Source organism: Microcebus murinus, chromosome 26 (genome assembly GCF_040939455.1).
Source record: "Microcebus murinus isolate Inina chromosome 26, M.murinus_Inina_mat1.0, whole genome shotgun sequence".
NCBI classification, from domain to species: domain Eukaryota; kingdom Metazoa; phylum Chordata; class Mammalia; order Primates; family Cheirogaleidae; genus Microcebus; species Microcebus murinus.
Window position 1 is genome coordinate 2,754,451 of NC_134129.1, and position 7,464 is coordinate 2,761,914.

Genomic DNA, 7,464 nt, shown 5'->3' on the forward strand with positions numbered 1-7,464 from the left:
TTTCTCAAGAAACAACTTCGAAATCGTGACCTACATTGGTGATGAGAAGAAGAAAGAGCAATGAGACTTTGCTTTGCTGGTGGAGGGAAAAGCAAGTTCAAGGCAATGAGACGTCAGAGAACACAGCCCATTGGGTTCCTAAAACTGTTTAGCATGTGGAACACAACCTAGGAAGGGTCAAGAACAAAAAGGTCAGGACAGAAATGTAATAAAGACCTAGGTCTTGAAGAAACCCCCAGTCTCTGTTTCAGTGACGTTGGCACGTCCAGCAAAGACACATCCTCGTGTGGACCCAACCTGGCATGACGGTTCCGTCCATTATCTTTAAGACCCGATCATATTTGCAGCGCCACTGCCATACTCAGAGTCCTGAGGATGTGCAGACTCCTTCCCTTCCCCCCAGGGTAGCCTCTGTGTGTTTGCTGATCTCCATTTACCCAGGCACCTGCTTCTCTCATTTCCACCTCCCCATATCTCCCTCCTCTCGTGGTCCAAGCTTCATCCTGATGGCATCATTGGAGGCTGAGCTATTGAGTTCCATTTAACACTGAAGCTCACATTTTCTCTCATAGAATGGAGCATTCACAAGGCAAGAAGCCCTTTGCAGATGCTGTGTGTCTCTCACAGTGCAACCTTCGGCATGTTAGCCCAGGACACTCTCTGCCAGAGGTGGGGACGGACAAAGTGACCAGAGGGACAGCATATCCGTCTTGTCTTCCTTCTATAAAGGTGACTTTTGGCCATTGTGTAGTGAGTAGAAGGACTAAATGGGCTCAAGTAGGAACAAAAGGTGAGACTAGTTCTCCTCTTTGGAAATATCCTGCTTTAAAATAGAACAGAATGGGACACAAAGTGTAACTAAACTGTAAAGCTGCATATAAATACAAACGGTGTCTCATCCCTTCTAGAAATGAATACAGAGCTCATGGGACTTCAATAATTGAGCTATTTATTAAGTTTCAACTATCTCCTGAGCCATGAGAATCATTTAATGAGCATAAAAGAGCACCCAGAGATCCTCATCAGCAAGAGATGCGTGGTCATTAACCAAGTCTATCACCCAAGGAAAGGAAGAGCTCAAGAAACAACCAAAACAAAGATTCTTTGTTCATTTTTTCCACATTGATACATAACTCTTCTTCTTCCATCAAACTCCCCACAGGAAACTGGATGTCTCTTTGCTGTGTTAAACCATCTAGGCTCACCCCTCAAATAGGTATTTTAGAATTAGGTCTTTTTCTAAATTTGAACAAAGTTATGTTCAGACAAAGCAGAATATGGTAGGGAAAACATGGGCTTACACGTTGAGCTGAACTTGAGTTTGAATCATGATTATTAACCAAGAGACCTGGAGCAACTGGATTCTATGCCTGTGTTGCAACTTCTGCTGCTAAAATCTGATGCTCCTTCAGAGCTACTTTTCTCAATCCCAAGATTAAAGTCTCAGTTTACATTTGGATTTTTTTTCCCCTTTGAGGAAATTAGTCTCAGCTTAGAAGCCCTTTAGATTAACAAAATCATAGACAAAATGCTAAACACATATCAAAGAATTTGACTTATGATATTGTCGGTGCCAAGTGTCCTAAACATAAACATACCTGCCCACTGAAATTTTAGTCAATAAAACTTTATTTAAAACACATTTTTGGCTGTGTACTTTGTTAATATGATAACTTAATCTGCTCCACTTTGCCAAGGAAATTTCAGTTCCATCTCTAAATACAAATGTTTCCAGTTTGTAAAAATACTTTAAAAAGTTGATCCATGCTGTTAAAACTGCCCCCTACCTTTAAAAAAAAAAGGTCATATTTTCTAAAGTCTTGCCAATTAGAAAAGCAATCAGCTCAATACATCAGTTTTGAGCAACAGGAAGTCAGAATAACTTAAATTTAAGGGTATGCATGGGTGTTGGAATAAGACAAGCCTGCCTGTCTTCTATCCTAACTCCTCCACTTACTATTATTAGCCAAACAACTGTGGAAAGTTCTTGAACTTCACTGTGTCTCAGTTACCTTATCTGTAAAATGAGAAGAACACAGTTCCAAAAGATCACAGTGAGAATTAAATGAGGAAACATAAGGAAAATGCCCAAAAAGTTACCTGGTACATAGGAGGTGCTCAATAAATGTTAGTTTTCTTTTCCTCTAACCTGCCACTTATGGTACCCTTATCTTTTCCTGGAGTTGGAAAACCACATCTCTCTTTAAAAGCTTACCAATCAAAAAGTAAAGTTGCATTAATACAACAGATTTCATAAGCTTGTATGTGGCTGCTTATTTTTCTTCCATGCCTAATAATTCAATTCACATTTGTGAGCTTAAAGAAAAGCACTATAACTATTGATATACATAGAGAATTGGATAGTATTTCTGATACTATTTTCCAAATCAATGGAGTTTGGAGTTTGAAGGACAGGTCTCATGGAAGAGCCTGATTGTAGAAACAGGTACTTATTATGGACTTGGGATGTATAATGTCAGCCTGTCTTCAATATGAAAAACAAATCAAATGTAAGTGTTTACTTGTAGTCATTTTTTTAATGGCTTTCTGGATTCTGGTTTTCTGGTTTTCTTTGTTAAAATTATAAGACAAAAGTATACATACACCTATTTGGGGGAGGTAGATTTATTCCAAAAACAATGAGACATTATTTACTCCAATGTTTACAATTAAAAAATCTTTAAAATGACAATGATTATATATTACGTGTTACCAGGATTTCTCTCATGCAAAGTAAAGCTCATAGGAAATGAAATCACTTGGCAGAAGGGGAAGTTGCTCTATTAGAAATGACTGCACAGATGCGTGCGTCTAACTATGTCTTGGTGTGAATAAGACCCACACCAAGGAATTAAGTCCAGTGACTAAGAAAAAAAAAGGTTTCAAAAATGCTGATTCAAAGTGACATGGTTTTATAATGATATTTTTTCTTCTTCTTTTCTCAAAAGTTCTGTTATTAGTTTGATCTATTACTTTTATAAGTAGATATGAAATATTTCAAAAGCTGAGTTGAGATGAAACTGAGCAGTTTGAAGAAAGTGGCTTAAGAGGAAACACGGGTGTTATGCTGTAATCCCTATGTTTTGTTTCTCAAAACCCTCACTCTTAAAGCTTTGATTTTTTAAAAAAGTTTTTGTTTCACAGTAGGAGCTTCACTTTAGCTATTTCTTCTCCTGACTTCAGCCTTAGGGATTATGGAAATATTTAAGGCAAAATTTGAGCCCACTACAAATTCTACACTGATGGATTCCATTCAAATGATGAGCTTCCATCCATTTGCGGGGCTGTTTTTTGATATTTGTCTCACCCACTTGACTGGAAATTCCACAAGGTCAGAGAGGCCGGCTTCCAGCCCCGTGCCTGCATGTAACAGGTGCTCTGTAAACATCTGTTGAATGGAAGCACAAATTCCCCGTTCCTATAACCTCCCCAAACAAGAGCAATATCCACAAAAGGAAATGAAAGAGTTTATCTTAGTCTGTTTTTTGTTCTCCCTTGGGGACAATTATTTTATTTACATGAACCCAGAAGAATCCAGTATGGAAAATACAGTTTTAGCCAATATTCTAATTTAGCAGTGGTAGATGTTAGTAGATAAAATAGTAACCAGTATAGCCAAACAGCTGTTTCCTCCCTTGAGAAATTAACCATCCCTTCTCTTCTAGGCTCCTGGAGAGCTGGGGAAAGAGGTGATACAGCAGGATGGAGCAGCATAGGGATGGAAAGCCACATGCATGAACTATCAGCAACTGCACCTCCACTGCCTCCTTCCCACCCCCCAAATTTCAGACTGTGGAGAGTCCAGAAAACCATTCAGACAGTATTTATGAACATGAATGGTGTTCTACAGACTTCGTCTAATTAACCTTGACTGTGCTAAGACAAAATAGATTAACTTCCTTGTTAGAAGGAAGTGGTTCTTAACCCTTTTTTATTTTAACCATTTAATTCTTTAAAAATATAATGAAAATGATATATCTTTTGCTCACCCCCACATCCACATAAGCCCAAAGATGCATATTTGTGTATAAAGTTTCAAGAAACTTATTGACCTCCCTTAAAAACCCTTAAAGACTGAAATCAATAACTCAACAATAAGTAAATCCTGAATTTACCATTTTTACGTCACATTAATTGAAAGAAGAATGGTATATTTTGACTGATTCTTGCTCTTTCTGGATACATCCAGGACAGAGAATTCAGAAAAATGGGCTTGAAGTTTCCAAAAGGGAAAGCAAGGATGAATTGCCTTTCATTTTCTTGTCATCCACAGGTATAAAACCCAAATCCATTCAAAAAAGATGAAAACTGAGCACGACTTTCAAATGAGGCAGCCTTGTTAGAGAATCTGCTAAAATTCAGTACAAATGTAAAAGCTGACTGAAATAAAGGTTATATTTTAGTCCTTCCATAATTCTCTTCATCTCCCCAAATAGACATATAATTCAAGAAAAGAAATTGTAATTATTTTTACATAAAGAGAAAACAATATTAGAAAATCACTCAGATTATGTATGGATTTAGAGGTGTAACCTAGTCTCTCAGAATCCCCCAAAACATACGGCAAAACAAGGTTATAAAACTTCTTAACAGAGAGAGCTCTGTTTAATCTGGTACTTCATGTATCTGATTTCCATATTTGAGCCCGTTTCATTTCTAGGTGGTTTATCTAGCGTGATTTACTGCTTGCCACAATTAATCTAAAATATCTTTCTTAACTGTATCACATTACTCATGAACATTCATTTCTTCCACGTGATCCCCAAACCAGGAAGGAGGAAATCACTACCTGGACACTCTAGTGGAATTTTGAAACAAAGGAAAAAACTGTCTACTCTCAACCTGTTGAATAAACTTTTCATGCACTTCCTTTTCCCCAAGAGTGGGAGGAAGGCCTGCTAAACACCACTGGCCCCTGTCTCCTGCAAAGTTAAAGATAAAACCAAAAGGAGGGGGTTGAAGGGAGGTGGATGAGAAATAACATACCCAGCCAGAAAAACAGGACCATGAAAGCACAGTCAAGAGACCCAAAGAGCAGGTACTAGGAAGCCGAGGTGAATGAGAAAGTCAAAATGGCACTTTTCTGGGTCTGACTTTCACTTTAGCAATGGGCACAGAAAGTTCTCATCCAAGAATAATTGTCCTAACAGGAACTTATCACTAAGCACCATGTTTTATTTTTCTGCAATATTCACAACAGCCTGTGTTTTGGTATTGTTTATGCCCATTTAACAGAGGGGTTAAGTAATTTCCGGGAGGTCACCCAGCCACTAGGAGGCAGAGTTAGGATTAGAACCTAAGCAGAGAGTCCAGAGCGTCTGTGCTGCCTCAGGATCTTACAGACTTTATTTCGAACACATTTCTCTTCTTTTCTCCTCTCTTGAGTGAGAGAATTTAGGTTTAGAAAAGATCATCTTGGCTGGGCATGGTGGCTCACGCCTGTAATCCTAGCACTCTGGGAAGCTGAGGCGGGCGGATTGTTTGAGCTCAGGAGTTCGAGACCAGCCTGAGCAAGAGCGAGACCCCCGTCTCTACAAAAAATAGAAAGAAATTAGCTGGACAACTAAAAATAGAAAAAAAATTAGCTGGGCATGGTGGCGCATGCCTGTAGTCCCAACTACTTGGGAGGCTGAGGCAGGAAGATGGCTTGAGCCCAGGAGTTTGAGGTTGCTGTGAGCTAGGCTGATGCCACAGCACTCACTCTAGCCTGGGCAACAAAGTGAGACTCTGTCTCAAAAAAAAAAAAAAAAAAAAAAGAGAGAGAGAGAGAAAGAGAAAGAAAAGATGACATTGATTCAATGAGAAGAGAGGGACATCAAACTCCTGTAGAAGGACCAGTGCCTCCTCCTGTCAGGGTCTCAGGTTTTCCATTTTAAAATGAGGGTGTTTGCCTACCCAGCCCCTTCTGTGTCATTATTCGGTGAAGCTTAGGACATGTGAAATAGGGAACATCCTCTGGGACACTTGCCCACTGGTAGCGGGAGCAGACATTTGCCCAACTCTCAGATTTAGTAAAACGTTTAGAAACACGTACCTGTTCTTGCAAGTAGCTAACCAAAAGCTGTCATTTACAACGTTCTCATCAAGCATGAGGAGAAGGGCATGGGTTGAATGAAGGAAAGGCCTGAACGGGAGGCCACAGGAGGGGGTGTGTTGCCGTCAGACCCCCACCCCTCCCCCTGCACTGGGAGGAAGTGCTTCCTGTGCTCTTCTCTGGCCTGACACGATTTCCTCTTGCTTGACTTCCTCATGACTCTTAGACAAGTTGCAACTGTTGGATCCTGTGTTGTGAAACAAGTAATGTGGTTGGAGTTGGGGAGAAAGAATTTAAGCAAAAAATAAAATAAAATAAGGAAAGAAAAAAAATTCATCCTTTGCTCCAAAGCAAAGACATCAAAGTTAGTGGATACTGCTTGAAAACATATGGGAAGAAGCGTAATTCATGCGGCAAACTCATCCATGCGGCAGATATTCACAGAGCGCCTTCTCCATGCCAACACCTTTCTGGGTGCTGGAAAATGTTAGCGAATAACAGGAATGGAAATGGTTACCCTTAGGGAGTGTCTCAGATGGAAAAAGTTATGGGGATAAAAAAGTAGAGCAGGCTGAGGCAGGTGGATCGTTTGAGCTCAGGAGTTCAAGACCAACCTGAGCAAGAGCGAGACCCTGTCTCTACTGAAAAATAGAAAGAAATTAGCTGGACAACTAAGAAGTATATAGAAAAAGTAGCCGGGCATGGTGGTGCATGCCTGTAGTCCCAGCTACTCGGGAGGCTGAGGCAGGAGGATAGCTTGAGCCCAGGAGTCTGAGGTTGCTGCGAGCTAGGCTGATGTCACAGCACTCTAGCCCAGGTGACAGAGCGAGACTCTATTTCAAAAAGCAAGGTAGAGCGGGGCAGGGGATAGGGGTTGGGAAGGCGAGGGGTGAGCGGATCACACCGCTGATGGGTCAGGAGAAGTCCGTTGTAGAGGTTGACATTGAACTAAGTGTTGAAGGATTTAGGGCCCGACTAGTGGCTGCATGGGACAGCACTCCAGGCACAGGGACAGCTGGGGGCATGCCTGGCGTACGTAGGGTCAATAGGTGGCTGGTGTGGGTGGAGCGGGGAGGACCGGCGAGTAGGAAAGGGGGACAACAGGCAGGGGACACGTCAGACAGGCCTTGCGGGCCACTGTAAGGGTTTTGCCTTTCACTCTGAGGGGACGGCCATTTGCAGTGTCTTGAGGACATCAAGGACGTGGTCTGCCCCTCTGTCTGCTAGTAGAGAAAGAGAGTGTAGGAGACAAAAGCAAAGCAGGTGACCGGCTGGAAGGGACTGTGAAATCCAGGAGAGAGAGGATAGCTACTTACGCTAGACCAGGTGGTAACTAGTGTCAGATTCTGGATGATTTAAGAGAGAGACGGCACAAAGGGACTGGGTACGAGATGGGAGGGAGAGAAAAGTCGTGGATGATGAAGACTTCA